Source organism: Mustela nigripes, chromosome 17 (assembly GCF_022355385.1).
Source record: "Mustela nigripes isolate SB6536 chromosome 17, MUSNIG.SB6536, whole genome shotgun sequence".
NCBI lineage: Eukaryota > Metazoa > Chordata > Mammalia > Carnivora > Mustelidae > Mustela > Mustela nigripes.
Window position 1 is genome coordinate 21,747,281 of NC_081573.1, and position 18,222 is coordinate 21,765,502.

The window sequence follows — 18,222 nt, forward strand, 5'->3', positions numbered from 1 at the left end:
ATCCATCCATCCCTCCATTCATCTATCAATCCACTCATCCATCCACCCACCAATCCATCCTGCCAGTCATCAGTATTACTGAGAACCTACTATGTACCAGAGACCATTTCAGGAACATGGAAAGCCAACACTGAAGAACACACACAAGGCCCCACTCTTACCCGGTTTATGCTGCAGTGAGAGAGAAAGACCAGAAACCAGTAAAGTAGGGGTGGGTCACCAAAATGCTTCCTAAACCAAACATCACAAGGTATTTAAAATCCTCCTAAAACAAAGGTAAATTAGAGCCATTTCCTCATTTGTTGTTATCATCAAGAATCTGTTGCAAACAAGAGTGTCTTCTATGGAAATGCTAACCGTACAAAAATGTATTCCAATGTGGCAGAAATCATTTGAGGGCAAATACTACAAGCAATATTTTTATGACAAAAGCTTTATTTTTTCGCCTGCTCTTCCTTGATTTAAATATATACATGTATGTGGGTGCACACGTATCAAGATTCAAGTATTTCAATATAAATTTTGTATTCAAAATACTTTTCCTGATTTCAGTTGATTGCATATTTCGAGCCAATGTTGCAGCAGTAATTTTTGTTCTGAATCAAAAGCAAGGATCTCTCTCTCTCTCTCCTGTGCTCAACAACCTCTCCTTCCCCCACTACCCTCTAGTTCTAAGAAGCCCAAATATTCAAAATCTTTCAGAGCTGAGTGGAATCAAGGGCAAAACCTGTTCCTCCCCATGCATTTTCCCGCTGAAGCTTTTGGGGGCTGCGGGGCCAAAGCGCTGGTGAAAGCCACGTCACAAAGGCATCAGAATAGAAGGACAAACCTTCCCATTTCGATTTGAGTGTGTAATTGTTTGAATACATCTCGCCTGCGCTCCAATAATGTCATCCTTGGTTGACACAGATTTTAAAGCCCTTTGAAAAGGTGGAATGTTATCAATCACGGTCGTGATTATAATGGGATTTAAGTGGAAGAAGCTAAGATTCAGACCCTTGCTGGGGCCAGGCTCTGGGACAGAGGAGGGAGGAGAAAGAAGGAAGAAGCCTGGGTTTCTGCCAGGAAAAGGATGCAGTGTGTAACCCTCATCCCCACATCTTCCCTGCCAAAACCAAAGATGTCCCAAAGAAGGACCCCAAAGCTCAATGGGAGCTCCAGCTGGAGCGAGATCCCCTCACCCCCAAAACCCATCTTCTTGTGTTCCTATCACATCGGACCTGTGGATGGTTGTGGCCCCCAGGGGATGGCTGGTCATTTCAGGAGATATTTTTGGTGGTCTCAGCTTCGGGGAGCTGGGTATACAGTTGGGATCTGAGTGGAAGAAGGCCAAGGACACTGCTGAACGTCTGACCGTGCACAGGAGGACCCCCGTAGCGAAGAGTTACCCAGCGCAATGTCAGTGCCGAGGCCAAACAACCCAGCCTCAGATCCAGAGAGGCTGAGCTGGAGATGAAGGCTGGAGGCAACCCCAGAAAAAAAAAAAAAAAAAAAAAAAAAACAGCTTGAAGCTGCTTCCACGGGCTCTGTTACCCTCTTATTCACCAGCAGACCAAAGCAGGCGACAGGAGAGAAGAGAAAAACAGGAGAGGAAGAAAGGACTCTTCGAGTCAAATTACTTTTTTGCCTTTTGATCTAAAACACACCTTCCTTATTACGTGTCAGAAGAGACTGGAAACCCAGCAATTTCTTTCCTTCAAGGCAAAACAACCCAGGATCGGCCGGTGGCGGGTCTCTGAGACTGTCCTACCTCTCCCTGACAAATCACAACACGACTTACAGATGTCACATTCACCCACCGAACCCAATCACATGCCCGGATTACCAAGGCAGAGAATTGTGAATTTCATTAAATATGTTAAAGGGGAAAAAATCAGCTTTGAAAAATAGTAATCCTGTCTTTCAACAAAAATATTATAGGAAGCTATGAATTTGGTAGATCCGAATAGGATGTTGGTACATGTTTTACTAAGGTAATATAATGGCACGCTATTATTAGATCACATTAATCATTACTGTGCCAACGGCGCTGACAGCCCCACTGAAAAGGATTGAAAGGCCTGGTAATGGATATAAATTACCCATTGTGTGATAAAAGGATTTTTACTAAGAAGGTAAGAATAAAACAGCAAATTTCTAATATAACTGTTGTGTAAAAACCAAAATAAAAGTAATCCATGGTCAGTAATATCCACAAAATCAGAAGTAAGCACTTTCTCAACAAGATAAAGTCACAATAATAATAAAAAAAAAAGATATATTCAGTACAACGTAAAATTAATTTCTGAGTGCATAATTCCGCTATCAATTTCCGAGGTTGTGTAGTGACCTCTGAGGCCCATGGTCAGGGGGAGGTGGGCTTGGCTAATGAGATCTGAGGCTGAGTTTACAGAGATAGATCTCAGGGAGCTCGGATGAGGAGGCTGCAGGCATCAGACACAGGCACCTGCCCCTTCATTTGTGCTGTAAGTTTTTAGCAGCTTTGAGGCCAGGAAAACCCTCCATCACTGAGTCTGGGATCTTGAGTTTGAGATGACAAACATGAAGCTGCTCTGGGACAAGTTTCCTCTGAGACGGGGCCAGGCCACAGAGCCAACCCGTGGGTGATGGGGCGATGGGCCACAGGTGGTGCCACAGCCTCACCAGCTCCTGTTCCACCTGCCAGCTGGTGGACAGTGACTCTTAGGGATGTCACACAGAGAGAAAGAAGTCACCCTTAGGGGGCTTTGCCCCTTCTGGGACCCCGTGCTGAGACTTCCAGAACATGTCTTGACACCATACATTCATCCCACCTAGAAGCCCTGGGAGCTGCACTCCATCCCAGGAACCCTTGAATCCAGAAGCTTCTCCACAACCCATCTCAGTCCAGGCTGGGGGAGAAGAAAGCATCTGGGAGAACTCTCACCCAGCGCAGGGGGCTCCAGCCTAGCAAGGGCAGCCTGGACAGCCCACACACTCACAGACAGACACCACTTCAACAAACTACAGAACGATGTTCCTTACCAGGCAAGTCTTAAAGCAACGGAGCTCCCTCCTGGCTGAAGGGTATTCTTAAAGCCGTGGTGGGCCGGAACTGCAAAAATAGGACGTGTTAGCAAGTCTCTGTGTCGGACATATCGACGTCAACAAGACAGGTAAACAGCATTCGTCCAAGGTAACCATTTGCCGGGCTAGTTGAGAGTCTAACAATATTTAATAGCCCCACTGCCCCAATTCATTGAGCAATTTAAAAATGGGAACTATGTGACCCTTGCTGCAATAAACCCAATTTGCTCAGCTCCTTTTAATGGGAAATCGCCACCTGCAAAAAGAGAAGGGGGCGGGGCATCTAACCATTTCTTGTCCAGATGGGACAGAAGAAGCAAGCCAATAAGCAAATAAGGCTGGCTTGCTCTCTCCTCTCTCTCTCTCTCTCTCTCTCCCTTTTAAATTCTAAAGGTTGAGAACTGAGGGGTTCTTTTTCTCTCTGATTTAAGGAGCTCCCTTCAGGAGACCACAATTCCACCCAAATTTCAATGGACCACAGGTGATCCTGTATTCCAAACAGGCACTCCATGCCCAAGGCGGCATTCACTGTGTCCAAACCAGAACTAGTCACTGACCCAGGCTCTGGGGCTTTGTGTAGCATCTGTCCCCACTCCCGTACCAAGATCCAGAAAAGGACCAGTTAGGCATTCGACTTTCTCCTGTCTCATTACTGAAGAAAGCCTCGCAAGAGGAGCTCCTCCACTATGACATGCTGGGACAGGATGGGGGGCCTGGGGGGGGGGACACCAAGATGCCTGCCCACAGGGGCCAAGCCAAGCCTCAGCCTGCCATCTCCAGTCCACTCCCTGGGTCCAGCCTCTCCCGGTCCAGTGCAATTAGGAATCCAATCATAGAAGGATTTTACAGGACGAGCAAAAGTTCCTTCTTGAGAAGTTACATTTGGCTGACGCCGAAGTTGTACATTCGGGCATCACAGAAGCGGAATTCCAGTAGGGACTCAGGGGCGTGTCTATGAAACCAGAAGACACACTCGGGGAACCCGTGGTGGCAGCCCTAGCCCACGATGACGAAATCTGCACATGAAGCCACGGGCATCCCACAGTCCATCCAACTCCAACACGGATTTCTGGCAACCAAAAAGGTGTTGGCTGACTGAGTGTAGAAAGAATGTCCTCAAAGTGTCACAGGGACACTGCTGTCTGTAAACTAATTTCTACCTGCCTACCTCGAGACACAAAGCGGAAGTGGACAGACACCTCAACCATCTGCAACAAGGTAAGAGATCACAAGTCTCTCTTGCCCCCTCCTTGCCTCTCCTCAGACAGATTAGCTTCTGCAATTTTTTTTTTTTTCTGTATCATTCAAAGTTAAAATCGAGAGAGAGAGAGAGAAACAAATGCTTGACGCTGTGCTTTCTCTGGTCTGTCCCAGGGATGGGCACAGCGGGTCCTGGCACCCGAAAGGCTCTGTGAAGACTTACTTGCTTTGCTCACAAGACAATTTTTAGGGAGGGGATTGCGAGAGGCGGGGTGGGGGGGGGGGAGACTCAGCCTTATGGTTTGCAAAATTCTAGGACCATTCTCCAGGGGCTGTTCACATAAGAAGTTTTCTGGATGCCAGGAATGGGAAGAACACGGGAGACTTCACCTGGGGTGTCCCACATCCACGTGACCCCAGGCTTCCCACCATTGATCACATGCCGGCCATCTGCCTTTGGGGGCCGTGATGGGAGCTCCTATGCCCTGAAACAGTCGTGGCCCCCGTGCAAGCTCCGCGGCTGCACGGGGAGCTGAGCCCTTGGGAGGGCTCTCATGAATGATGGGCGGGGTGGGGGGGCAGTGTCCAAAGGTGGCTGGCCTGCCTTGGCCCGGCCAGGTGAGCCCCACAAGCTTCCTGCTGAGATAACGGCAGAGCCCTTGCTCAGAGGCCATACTGGAATCTCAGGAAAGAAAATTGACTTAGTGCCACTGGCATCTTTCTGAACCATCTAGAGGTGACACCCACTGTCCCATGTCATTATGGCCACCGCAGGCGGGCAAAGGGGAGCACACCAGACCACTGATGCTCTCCCTGTGGGGTGGGGAGGAAGGAAAACCCCAGCCCAGTAAATCTGCCTCACTCAGTGAAAGAAAGAGCAGTCTTGGTGCAAGTAGGAACTTCCATTTAGAGAAAACGCGGTGACATAACCAGAAACAGGTCCCTGACGGGAGGCCTCCCCTCGCCCCTGCCTCCCACGTGGACCCCCGCTGAGGGGCTGGTGGAGTGGGCCACCCAGGAGACAGTGCCCACAAGTCCAGTGGGGTGTAGCTACCACCAGATCTGAGGAAAGGCGGGAAGGGGCAGATCACAAAGGCAGCAAAAAGCACGGCACGAGCCAAGGCCAAGGTGGGGAGCAGCCATGTCACCAAAAGAATCACCTCCACAGGCAGGTTTCGGGGCCTGAAATCCCCCCGGCTGTACATGGATAACCCCTGCCTGTCCTGTCAAACACCTGGGGCCCCCCTTGGCCGGCGGCACCCGATAGGGAGCTCACGCCTGCTCGTTCAGTGAGCAGGGCCTCGGTGGGCACAGAGGTGGAGGTGGGGGCAGGTAAAGGTTCAGAGACCCTGACATGTGAGGAATGCGGGTTCTAAGAAAAATGCAGGGGTGGGGGGGGCAGCAACTTTGAAAAGGGGGGGGGAGGATGGGGGGGTGGGGGGGGCTGGGTCTGTTAGAACCTGGGGCACTTCCAAGGCCCCTTCGAGCAACCCAAGGGAAGGGAGGGGGTGGAAAGCTCTGATAGAAAGACTTTGAAGAGAAGTGGGGAGGACAGGAAGACGGGGGGGGGGGGCACAGACAACAGAAGCAAGTGGGAGATGGCGGGCAGCTCTGGCCTGGCCCGTGTAGAACCCTACGAGTTCTACAGGCCAAGCAGTGCCCACTCAAGGGCCCAGCCTGTTCGCTGAGCCAAGGCTAGAAGGAGAGAGCTGCATGGACCCCTCACCAAGGGATGGGGGCCCTCTCCTCCTTCCCAAGTCCTCCCAGGGGAGACGCAGAAGCTCTGATAACCTTCACGGGGTAGAAGCCCAGTCTCCCAGTCTCCCAGCACCCTCCCATGGGTGCTGAAAGGGAGGGCGCCTGGCAAGTCAAGACAGGAGCAGAGACGTAGCAACCCTGCCACGACCGGGGCCCTTGGCAATAAGCCCCAAGTTCGACGCAAAGACCCTTCCTCTAGACCAACATGTGGCTTTCTCTTGGTCATCACACACCTGTCTCTCACTCAACACCATGGCGGCTGGAAGGCCATCCTAGCAACAAGTTACCATTTGCCAAGGTCCTGCCAAGCACCAGATGCCATGCGGAGGGTGGTCCCTGTGTCTCTTGCCAGCTCACGGGGGAAAGGCTGTGTCCATTCACCTCCTAGTCCCTCATCTCAGGCAGAGGGCTGGAGCTCAGCTGGGGGGGGGGGGGGGGGAAGAGGAAAGAGAGAAGGGAAGGTTCCGGATCCTATGGAACGAAGGGCCAACAAGGGGGGATGGAAGAAAAGAAGGTAAAGCTGGTTCAATTCCCCTCTCCAGGTCGGTGCTCTGTTACAGTGTGACCCCTGGAGCACAGCGCCTTCCGGGACTGACGGAGGACCGGCCCTCCCAGGGCTCACTCGGAGGCCCTGTGGCAGGAGTCCTGCAGTCCGCTGAGGGCTCTGGGCCGTCTGGGGCAGATGGGAGCCAGATAAACTGCTTTCCTTCCAGGAAAGCATCAGGAAAGGATTCTGCAGCGGCGAGAAAGCCAGCTGGACTCCCTCAGCGCTCCGTGGGAGAAGGGTGTGGCCAGTGGGACTCGTAAGTGGAGCTCTCTGGAGATAACACTTCAGCCCTCCCAGGACAGTGCCTCACAGTCCTGCTGTCCTGGAGGGAAGCCCAGAAGAGGGGCTCCAGCCTGTTCCCCAGCCTGCACTACCGTGGGGCCACAACTTCCCTGCCCAGTTCCAGTGCCTCTCCTAAAGCCCCATGCTCAACACCCTCTCCAGGCCCACTAGGGGACAGAGACCCTGCCAACAGCCGAAATGGACTTGCACGTTCCATTCCCGAGCACTGAGTGATTCTCTCTCTCCTCCTCTCAGAACTCTAAGGGAGGACATTGGCCCCAAGTAACAGAGCTGTTGTTCCCAACAGGAAAGGAGTCCAGGTGAGAAGTGCTCCCTGGGGAAGAGGCTTAGGCACTCGGTCTCATTTAGCCGTCACCTGCCAAGTGCCTCCTGGGTGCCAGACTCCTGTCTGTGGGGAACTTCTATTTTAGTGAGCAGCTTCCAATGAAAGAATAAAAGCAAAATATAAAGTTAGTGAATAATAGGCTCGAAGAAGAAAATAAAGCCAGGGAAAATGACAGACGTGGACAGAGATGGTTTGTGATAAGATGACCAGAGAGAGACCACTTTCATCAGTGACAACCAACAAAAAAACAAACAAACAAGCAAAAAATCCTGGATAAATTGAGAGAATGAGCACAGTGAAAATCTGGGGAAGAACTCTATAAGCAAAACAAACAGTTGGTGCAAAGGCCCTGGGGTAGGAAGGAGATAGTGTATTCCAGGAGCAGCAAAATGTTCCATGCGCCCAGGACAACATGGATGGTAGGAAGGAAATGGGAGAGGGCTGGCATTTCTTCTCAGACATGGTACGAATTTTGGGTTTTATTCTGAGCCATTGACAGGTTTTGAGCAAAGGAATAACATGATGTGATTTACATTATAATAAGGACCACGCTGGCTGCTGTGGGGAAACAGACCAGAAGGGCTGGCAGTGGAGCTCCCTATCAGACCAGCGAGGAGACTGCCACGGTTGTCCAGGTGAGAGACGGTGCTGGCTTGATGTAGGGTGGGAGCCACGATGATGGCGGGAAGCAAGTAGATTCAGGATGCATTTCATAGAGAGCCAAAGAGACTTGCTGAGTAGACACCAGGAAGAAGAGGGACCTGGCATCATCCTATGCTCATCACGGCCAGGGACTCTGATGACACGGTCACCCACTCCCAAACCAGCCCTCGCCAAGGGCTCCTGTGCAGTAAGCATGTGTTTCTGATGCCTTGACATCTGGGACCTTACTGCAGGAGCAGGACCAGCCCTGTAGGGACTGCCCCTCCCAGGATTAGCCAATCCCTAAAGAGAGCAAATGACCCTTCTGGGAGCACATCTCTCACAGGCAAACCCACCGACCACAGCCCACGCCTCAACCTCCCCCTCCTTTACCAGGCACTCCCACACTGGGTGACTGTCCCCTGCCCTAATCACCCCGGAGTCAGATATCAGACAACCAGAGAGAGTCCCTCTAGCCTAGAGCCTACTGAAATGATCCAAACGAGCCAGTCCCACCTCTGGCCACCCTCCCTGCCAAGCCCTTCCTTCAGCACCATAATGGATCATGTTTACATTTTCTCCTGGCTCCCTGTCTCCAGACTAGTCCTGCTATTTCCCTGCGCAGTCCCTCACGGCCTGGGGCACCCCCCACTCCTCTTAGGAACTGTGAGTAACAAACAAGTCTTCCCAAAGGCATGCGTCTCCTGATCCCTTGGCTTCACCAAACTCTCAGGGTCACCTTGCAGCCACTGTCCCCTTCCTGGAGGGCAGGTCGCGCCTGCTGAGGAACGGTCTCCCCTTCTAACATCTGCCAGAAGAAGGGCTTGAGGGGCTATGACTCATCAGCCACAAAGTGTCTCCAAACTCGGGATTTTGCGAGTTCTCTCCTCCATCCCCATCAGCATGCCCCCCGGCTCCCAGCATTGACCCACTACAGCCAGACCTGCAGACACAGGGCTAGCCCTGGGGTGGGCGTTTTTGCTGCGCATGTGGCACACACATATGGGGGGGTGCCAGCTGTCACCCCATCACAGAGCCCCGCATCATAGGATGCAGGCTATCTGTCACATGGGATGCTACAAATATTCTAACACAGAGTGCGTTGGGCTGCCCAGACATGCATCCAAGAGAAGCCTCTTCTTTCATTTTAAAACAAAGGTAACTTTGATGCAGGAGCTATCTGATACCTGTTCGATCTAAACGCTTTCAGGATTCACAGATATCAGATGCTCACAGGAACCTGAGACCCCGCGGTATCAGCCCAGGCGCTGGGATGATGAAAGCAGAGCGGGGAGGCTTCTTCCCGTCAGCCTGTGCCCCGGTGCATGTATTTTTACATACTTTAGCATGAAAAAAAGCCAAGATGCTCAGAGCCAATCAAATTACTTCCCTGTCTCTTTAATAAACAAATCCATGTGCACATTAACAGTGTTGAAAATTCAATTTAAACTCTTTGTCTGTTGCTGCTTACTCTAAAGATGGTCTTTCTTAAACAACAGAACACCAAGGAGTCGTTAGTGCTCTCTCTTCATTACTTCAAAAAACCAATCATTAGACACCAGAGTATATACGTAATTAGAAAATCACTTCCTTTGCAATCCAAGCTAAGTAGTTTACATACTGTAATTACAGGGACAAAATCAATTTTTAATCATTTCCCTGATTGGGCTCATCAGCTCTGTGGGAACATTGTAACCTGCTTGTTGTGCAAAAGCAACATCTGGGCTAAAACAATTACCCTTTGTTTGCTACAATATTCCTTAAATCTTTTTGCTTGCATAAAAAAAAAAATGAAAACACGAAGACACGATATTTGGATGTCTTTTTGTCCTTGATCAACATATATCCGAAAGTTCTTCTTGTGACGTGAGTTTAATGTTGCCCGGAATTTACGGTTTAACAGTACACATCCAAGGAATGTATTTTTTCAGTGAGATAAAAGTATCTGATTGTTTTAAAGATCCATTCAGCTGCCTAATTGTTCCATAGCTAACACATGGTATTCAAACAACCCACACATTACAAAAGCTCATCTGGGTAATCATGGGCAACTATTATTGCGATGGTTTACACTTTTCTAATACAAATGAATGGATTTTATCAAAATTAAAAAAAAAAACTAAAAAGCTGAGTATGTGTGAAAAATAGTTGGTATGAATTGGCAAGGCGAGGCTAAGCATTTTGTTCTCTTAATAGGAAATGACCTCATTTACACTGGAGTAATAATTAGTACTGCTTCACTGACAGTTAAGAAAAAAAACTTTCCCAGTATAATAAGGCAGCATCTCCTTTGTTAGGAGATCTACATTGATTATTAACCCTTGCCAAGAAATTCCAAGTTTAACTCTACGTTCCACTGGGCTCACGCTTGCTGGCCAAAGAGAGAAATAGTTGTTTTGGAACCCGTTGCCTCTCACCCAGATTTCCCAAGTTTTGCATCGGAGTTTTTCAGCGACAATCTGAAACACTTGGTGTCCCCTTTGAAGACACATGGAAAGCACCCCCCACCCTCCCCCAAAGCCACAAGAGTCCCCCCCCCACACACACAGTGGGCCCTGGCACTCCCCCGGTGGCCCTGGTCCCCCCTGTCCTTTTGAAGTTTATTGGCTTTGATTTTTGCTTGCAAGTCCCCCAACCTACAATTAATTCATCGTCAAAACAGCCCTGAGAAGGAGAAAAGAAGAGAGGGAAAGTGAAGGCGGAGGGAAAATGATTCCTGCCGGTCTCTCAGGCCGAGCGGAGGGTGCAGGATGGAGACAGGAAGACACGAGCCACTAAAGACATGGAGTTCAAGAAACCGCCGGAGTTTATGCACGCGTGCACACACACACACACGCCCCACTTCTGAAGGGATCCGTTCGCTGACCTAACCGTTCCTGAACTCAGGAAGAGCGTCGGCTCCCATCTACCAAGCCCTCACTGCGTGCCGACCAGAGCCCTACATCCTGACCCACATTGCTCCAACCCAGGGAGGACACTGCTGCCAGCGCGGTCATGGATGGATGGGAAACTGAGGCACCCGCTATGCAGGAACTGGCCCAAGGTAAAGAGCAGGTAAGTGGGGGGAGCCAGGGTCTGAATCCCTGATTCGGTGACGCATGCGGCGTTTCCCAGCACCAGCAACACCTCCCGCCACACAGCCTCGAAGAGCCTGGTCTCTGGGGCAGGCGTGCTTGCCCGGGGCCACTGATCGGAGACACCCAACAGCCCCCCTGTCTCTGTCCTCAGGAGCATGACTCTGCACAGGGGATCCCACAGCTCATCCTGAAATGGGGAATTCTGACCCACCCTGTAGGCCGGTGTTCTTAGGGTAAGAAACACAGACCAGATGCGCATGTCTCCTACAAGGCTCAAAACCTGTGTCACTGGGCACAGGTCCGGAAGGGGTATCCCAACCCTGCCCAGAGGCTATTTTCTCTGAGAGCCAAGGCCTGGCAGCCTCTCCCGATGTCTTTGCCCAATCTGGCCCTGTCTCACCCTGTCTCAATGCAGGTCCCGTATCAGCCCAAGACTCCATAGGCTGGCACATCTGAGACCACGTTGGCCTCCAGAGAGGCAATAATGCAAAGAAGAAAAAAAAAAAGAAAAAAAATCCCCAAACTGCAAATGCTTCAGGCTATACTGTATCCATGCACGAATTAAAAATATTTATCCCCCTACAGAAAAAACTTCCTAGCATCATCAAATCATACAGTGTCTACGAAGTAGCTTATCTTGAAGAAGAAATGGAAAATAATTGGAAAGCACAAAGCGCCTGTTTTCTTTTTAATCTGTACTCACTGCAGGTACTGTTGCCGTTTGGGTACCGTCTGGCAAACTGCTGGATTATCCTCCACCACACAAAGTTGCCCCGTCCAATCTGAGAGGCACTGACCGCATGTGTTTACTCAGCACCTGCAAAGTGCCAGTGCAGACTGAGATGATCTGCAGGCTTAACACACACATCATATCTGGAAGAATGTAAAATGTTTCATTTATAGTTTTGATACTTTTTAACCTGTTGACATGATAATATTCTGGATGTACTAAAAAATAGAGTCTTAGAATCAATTTTACCTGCTCCCTTTTAACCCTTTTTAATGGGGCTACTAGAAATTTAAAACTGTATGCGCGGTTTGCATTAGTGGCTTCCACTGTGTTTATCTTGTATAGCACCCAGTGAGGGCTCAGCAAAACAGCGGGCCATTTTGACAGCCAAATGTAGCCATAAGAAAGTCATTTGAGCCTGGGTGGCTCAGTGGGTTAAGCCTCTGCCTTTGGCTCAGGTCATGAATTCAGGGTCCTGGGATTGAGCCCCACATGGGGCTCTCTGCTCAGCAGGGAGTCTGTTTCCTCTGCTCTCTCTGCCTGCCTCTCTGCCTGCTTGTGATTTCTGTCTGTCAAATAAATAAAGAAACTTAAAAAGAAAGTCACTTGTTTTCTGAAGCAGGTTGTTAGAGAAACTGTATTCTCATCAATATTGCGACATATGGGTTCTGGAGATCATCTCTGAAGTCAAAGGGAAAGTTGTCCAAGTTTCAACTGAATCACTATGGGATCTCCTCCACAGGTGGTGCTTTTCTTCAATGCATTTACTTTTACCTGTACACAACTGATTATTCAAGTAATAATATGCTCCCTTCTAGAAAATCTAGAACATATGAGATATTACAAAGAAAATAACAACAATCCATAGTTCTAGTCAGCTGGTGTGAATGCATTGATATTTTGGCACATTTCTTCTATTCTTCTGTGTGTGCACGTGTGTGTGCTTGCATATATATGTGAGCTTTATAAACACAGCTGAGAATGCATTGCATGTGCATCTCTGATTTTGCATGTCCTAAAACCTCAAATCTGAAACATAAGTAGGTGCCACTTGGCCATATGAGAACAGAGGCCACTGGCCGAGGTGGCTGAGAGTTCCACACATATTACAAAGAGAGAGCATTAAGAGAAGGAAAGGATAAGGCACATGGTGGGAGGAAGTCTTAGCTAACAACATTATCGGATGAAGAGCCGGTGTCCAAAATCTAGAAAGAACTCTTAAAACTCAACAAGAAGAAACAAACAGCCCCATTAAAAAGGGCCGAAAGTCTAGATGCCTCATCAAGGGAGATCTACAGATGGCAAGTAAGCACGGGAGAAGCTCGCGCTTGACATCGTGCGGCTTTAAGGGAATACAAATGCAAGCAATAATGAGACACCGCGACACACCTATTAAGATGACTGAAATCCCAAACACAGACCCCAAATGCTGGCAAAGACACGGAACAACAGGAACTCTCGTTTGTGGCTGGTGGGAATGCAAAATGGCACAGCCACCTCAGAAGACGGTTTGGCAGTTCCTGACAAAACTAAACACACTCTTCCCATCAACCCAGCAATCGTGCTCTTTGGTATTTACCCAGAAGAGGCGAAAACTTACATCCGCACAAAAACCTGCACCCAGATGTTTATAGCAGCTTTATTCACGATTGCCAAAACATGGAAGCAACCAAGACTTCTCTCCGTAACAGAATGGATAAACTGTGGCACCCCCGGACAACGAAATAGTACCCAACAACAGAAAGAAATGAACCATCGAGCCATGAAACGACATGACAGAACCATAAATACATATTACTAAGTGAAAGAAGCCAATCTTAAAAGACTACATCCTGTGCGATTCCAATTCTGTGACATTCTAGAAGAGGCCAAACAAAGGAGACAGTTAAAAAAAAAATCTGTGATTGCCAAGAGGCGAGGGGGAGGGAGGGATGGGGGGGGTATGGGGGATTTTTAGGACAGTGAAACTATTTGGTACAAAACGAGAGCGGTGGGTAATGTACCATTGTACGTTTGCCCAGACCCACAGAATATACAACACCAAAAGTGATCTTTCAATGTAAACAGTGGACTTTAGTTAATAATAATGTAGGAATGCAGGCCCATCAATTAGAACTAAGGTACTGCGCTAACATAAACGTTAATAACAGGGGGAAATGTAGGTGGGGAGATACACTCAATTTTTGTACATATCTAAAACTACTCTAAAAAAAAAAATCCTATTGCTTTAAAAAGAACACAGGTAACAGGGAAAGAGCAGCTTGGAAGCCTAGTGAGCCTCTCTCCCTGAGCCAGAGTATTTCCACTCGTGCAGATCAGGAAATCTTTCTAGGATTTAGAGACGAGGATTCCTGCGGAAGCCCTCTGGCCTCTCTTTCTCCAACGACTCGATGTCTAAACACCTCTCAGGGAGTTTATGTGGGCTGTTCTTCAAAAAGCGCGCTTGGACTCGGCAGAGATCCCGATGGCTGGGGACCCCACTCAGCCCCTTCCTTCTGTGCACGTGTTCTTTGTTGTTCTTACCGATTCATCTCACAAAGTGACCTACCACGGGACTCCAGAGCACAGTCCAGTTCAGCAGGCCCGCACCTGCTTCTCAGGGCACAGCTCCTCCATGACAAGGGAAAGGACCTCCCCAAACTATTTCCACTCCTCCAGCTGGATATTCCCGCAAAGCCCCATCCTTGGTTCTCCCGACTCCAACAGAGAAACCCCAATGCCTCAGAGAGTACTGGGACATGGGTGTGAAGTGGACATGAGCCTCCTCCCCAGCAGGAATGTGGGGGCTGGGAATGTTCCGGGGATCGTGGTGTTGTCTTCATTTTTCTCTCTGGGCATACAGTGTCATCAAAATGCTGCTGTCCCCCTGAATGGTCATCTCTAAATCCATATTAAGTTTGGCTCTCCATGTCTTCTGGAGAAGGCCAGGAAGAGTCAAGGGTGGACTGATTTAGAGGTCAAGTAAAAATATTTTACACTGTCTTCCTGCGGTTCTTAACAAGAAGCAACAGTAACGGACGAACCATGACTCCCTCAAGCATCCCCTACTCTACAACAAGGAAGGAAAGAAGTAATGAAGGAAGGAAGGAAAGAAGGAAAAGAAAGAAAGAAAAGAAAAGATGACAAATGAAATATAATAGGGAAGATCTTTAGGAAAATTCATTCTGAGGGCAGAACCCACTGGAGAGCATACAAACAGAGGCCCCCAGACAGAGAGGTCCCCAGAAAGCCTGGCCTGTTCAGCAGCCAAATGCATGCCCCCCCCCCCCCCGTTTTCTCATGGTCAAGTTCCTACTCCAGAAAATTCAAACCTAACAACTGACAGAAAAGGAAAAAAAAAAAGTCCTTTCTCTCTCATCTTCCAAGATTTTCCATTTTGGTAAAGATCTTATAAACATTCTTAGAAAGAGTATATTCTCCCTCCTCTGCCCACAGGTAACAAGGGATGGCAGATGTTTCAGAAACAGCACATTATAAAAAAAAAAAATCCAATGTCACTAAAACCAGGATGGAAAATGTTTTATACATTAACAAACATTGTAATGAATTTGCACAACCCTAACCGACTGTATACCCAGCATAATGAAACGGTCTCCATCCTTTCAAATGAAAAATTACGTATGCTAGCGCATTGCTTTAGAAAAGCATTGTTCTTAAAAAAAAAAAAAAAAAAAAAAAAAACCTGCATTTTTCCCAGCTACCATGTAATTTGTGAGATGCATTTTTAAATGTTCTGCTGCAACAGCAGCGGCTGCATCAGTCAGATGATACCGAGAGATAATTCACCAAACCGTCACATGATCTTCCATCACTCCAAAAGACGCGAATATATTGCCACAAGCTTTGGGAATAATGGGTGCACCTGTTTACGGTGTCACCTCTGTTTGCTAATTGTCTCCTTGAGCTACATTTTACTTCTAATGCATTTATTTTTGACAGGCAGTGTCTATTTAGAAATCACATTACTTCAAGTGCAATTGTTCTTTTGTCTATCAAGTAAATGAAGTGTTGTTATACAGATTTCAGGTTCTGATTAGTAAAGTATCAGAGCCCCAAAAAGGTCAATCAGTTATTTACCTGAGGTAATAGAAGGATGACAGACATCTTGAATATTCTCCAGCTCATGCTATAGGCAATTTTGTTATAATTACTCAACTCAGGGTAACTTAAATATATATTTCTGGGGTTGGGAGGCTTACAAGACACTCTCAGAGCCCCCATCGAAAGACCCACATCCATGCAGAGCGGTAAACAGTTGGGTCTTGTGCTTACACGCCTAGGTGTCCCCAGATCAAATAGGCAGTCCCTGGAAATGCCAACAAGTGTGGCCAAAGAAGCGTGCGCGTTGGGTGTGCGAACCTATCTATTGGCATCGATGAATTCTTCCATTAAAATAGATATCTTCAAATCATTTGACTCTTCGGGTCTGATGTGATTAGTTCGCTCAGATCAATACAAAGGTAATTACAAATGGAAACCAAAAAAGCTGGTAACAACTGTGGAAAAAGAAACAGAACAGTCTGTGAACTAGCCAGAACTGACTAGAACCAGGATCGCCTTGGACATCCCCTCCAGAGCCAAGCTGAGCCAGCTGCCTCCACGACAGCCACGTGAAGGCCACGCCACCGGATATGGACCAGCGACACCTTTGACTGCCCGAGGAGAAGGGGGCCACCAACTTCCCATGAGCACAACTGAGAAACATCAACGTGCACGGGCTCAAGAACCAGATGTCCCTGCCTGAAGGAAGAACGTTAAGCCGACCTGTTTCCTGGTGCTCAGCTCCAAAAGTCCACACCCCAAGGACCCTCGAATTATTCCTATAGGGTCATCCCCACCTGACTTCCCGCCTCAACAGCGGCCCCCACTATGCATCACAGAGACAGTTCTATCTTTAGGAGTCAACTCCTCTCTTACGTGATCGTCTACAATTTATTTTTTATTCCTCCTGATCTCTCCGACCATGAATTGTAGGATTCCCTCTGCCTTCCTGCCTGTGTTTACCCTCCTCCTTGTCTGACCCCATTAAATTATCCCCAGTGTGGCCTCCAGCCGAGCACCCCGCCAGTGGCCACTGTCCCCACCAGGCCCTGCACATGCGGAGCCTCTCACTGAGTCACGAGGCTCAACGTGCCCCTGCTCCCGGCACCCCGCCTCAGACAGGGCTGTGCAAGGTGGCCACCCCGGGGCAGGCGGACCGGCTTCGGGAGAATTCCAGAGACTGCCGCCACTCGATACACTTGCCAAAAGAGAGAGACTCGAAAAGCCACGCTCGCCTTAAGTCACAGTCTAAATTGGCTCCCTGGGGCATTCCCTACCTTGTTCACTAAAGACTGTGTGTGTTTCCTCAGTGTTTAGCATATGCTACGTAACCTGAGCAAGACTTGCATTGTTTCACTAGTTGTTTTTCCAAAGTGTTTTCCCATCAGGACCATAATTATATGCAAACTACTCAGAACCATCCGCAAACATGTTTTAAATGTTCGCTAGGATTTTTCTGCCACCTAAACCCAGGAAAAGGGGGAAGTCACAGAATGCTTTCTTGGGGCCCCCCTCTGGGGCCAGAGAGATGGGGGTGTCCTAATGCACCGAACCACAGACTATCCTCAGGAAGCAAAACCTCCGCGACATTTTCTCCAGGAGCGACGAGGAATGTCCTCTTCATTCGGCAATTTATTTCAACTCTAAGTACTCTAATCATGGCAAGTACTTTTTGCTTTTTAAACAGCCTGCTTGTTTTCACAGGTCAAGAGCATAAATAAAACAGTCAAGTTGGAAACTTGGAAAGCTCGTTTGCAGGAGAAGGAAGTCGTTATAGACCGTCCATTTGCTTAGACACCAGGCAGCTCTCAGGAGGCAGCTTAGCCGCGTGTGAAAGCCAGACCCCTCTGCGGCCAGCACTTCCTGGGAGGGTCAGCGAGCACCCTGTCCTCTCCTCTCGGGGGAATTCCTCTTGTGGGAAGACTGAGAAATTGCCAGAATGGCAGAATGGTGCGGGGTCTATACTGTAAGGGTCTAACAAAAATTAAACTCCAAGCCAAGGATTGACTCATGGCAGGCTGAGTGGTGGACAGGTACAGGGGTCTGCAGATGCGTAGCCAAGCTGTGCCTGGGTCCCCTGACGTGGGAGGGATCTGGAAACGCTAGCCATGAAATTTCATCGTGTCACCACTAAAGGGGCTTCTGAGGAACAAAGTTAAGAGCCTACCAATTGCAATACAGGATCCAAACCCTAGTAGATCAATTCTCAATTGCAGAGAATCTCAGGAAAATGAGATACCTTGAAGCCAACATATCTGGGATGGTTAATATCTACACACAAGGAAGAAGGAAGAAGGAAAGATGGAAAGAAGAAAGGGAGGGGGGAGGGGAAGGAAGGAAGAAAAGAAGGGAAAGGAAAAATCACCGTCCATTTTTCCATATAAGACATCACATAAGTGTGCCTACTACGAAGAACGGAGATTGTAACCAAATAAACTGTATTCAGTTGTAGATTTCACACACACACACACACACACACACACACACACACACACAGGATTACCGATGAGGCTGATGAAGAAAAGTCTCACGCAGGAAGCCCCATAAAAACTCG

General features: G+C 48.6%; 1 protein-coding gene across 10 annotated transcripts in view; it reads right to left on the reverse strand.

Moving 5' to 3' along the window:
• The window catches only part of ZNF536 (zinc finger protein 536), a 421,739-nt gene that overhangs the window by 365,980 nt on the left and 37,537 nt on the right, over positions 1–18,222 (reverse strand). For 7 of the 10 annotated variants that reach the window (XM_059383931.1, XM_059383930.1, XM_059383934.1 and 4 more), the window contains one exon: positions 3,004–3,073. The exons of the other annotated variants lie outside the window; for them this stretch is intronic. The gene's annotated coding sequence lies outside the window, so the exon portion shown is untranslated. The remainder of the gene's footprint in view (positions 1–3,003; positions 3,074–18,222) is intronic. 10 annotated transcript variants of the gene reach the window in all.